Source organism: Etheostoma spectabile, chromosome 16 (assembly GCF_008692095.1).
Source record: "Etheostoma spectabile isolate EspeVRDwgs_2016 chromosome 16, UIUC_Espe_1.0, whole genome shotgun sequence".
Taxonomy (NCBI): Eukaryota; Metazoa; Chordata; class Actinopteri; order Perciformes; family Percidae; genus Etheostoma; species Etheostoma spectabile.
The window spans coordinates 14,116,004-14,116,642 of NC_045748.1; the positions used below are offsets into that span (position 1 = coordinate 14,116,004).

Genomic DNA, 639 nt, shown 5'->3' on the forward strand with positions numbered 1-639 from the left:
GTACGTCTACCTCCACTCTCATTTCCTGCTGTTTCACTCAATCTGTGGAGGTGTACAAGAAATGCAAATTTACTAATGAAACTTGCTTCATTGCGCTTATAGCTGATAACTTTGCAATAGTGAGACTTGTATGCAATTGTGAGACTTGTTGCTGTTGGAGATGTCTCTCCAGGCTGCCAAGTCCCACTTTCAAAATAGAGGCATGTATTCAGGGTGCATGCAGGGTTGAGGTCTGGTGAGCTCTGTGCCAAGCACTTACTTTCAAATTACACATCTCTTCTAATTAGCTTGATTTATCCTGTGTATTGAAGGAGCTTTTTTCCCTTGTCTGTGTTTCCATGGGCCCAATGTCACAGTGTAAGGCTTCCTGGCAGGCTGTCTCTCAGACACTAGCAGTTTAACAGACAATCAATCAGAGCCGAGCCGAAGAGTGCTTCTGCGTGGGGAAATAGATTGTCCGCTATTCTTAGGGAATATGAACTCAAGTAACAAGCTGCTGCTGAGAAGTCTGTGTATAATTCATTGTACTGCAGAGATGCATGAGCTAATAGATCCAACACCTTTTAGACAGGACACACAGTATGTTAAAAAGTGCTTTCACATGGGTCACGCACACACACACACACACACACACACACA

The 639-nt window shown here is 43.7% G+C and overlaps 1 protein-coding gene and 1 long non-coding RNA gene across 6 annotated transcripts in view; one reads left to right on the forward strand and one right to left on the reverse strand.

Annotated features, from left to right (window-relative positions):
* The window catches only part of LOC116704505 (uncharacterized), a 20,682-nt gene that overhangs the window by 18,590 nt on the left and 1,453 nt on the right, over window positions 1-639 (reverse strand). The window lies entirely within an intron of this gene.
* garnl3 (GTPase activating Rap/RanGAP domain like 3) overlaps window positions 1-639 on the forward strand; it is a 63,089-nt gene that overhangs the window by 1,787 nt on the left and 60,663 nt on the right. The window lies entirely within an intron of this gene.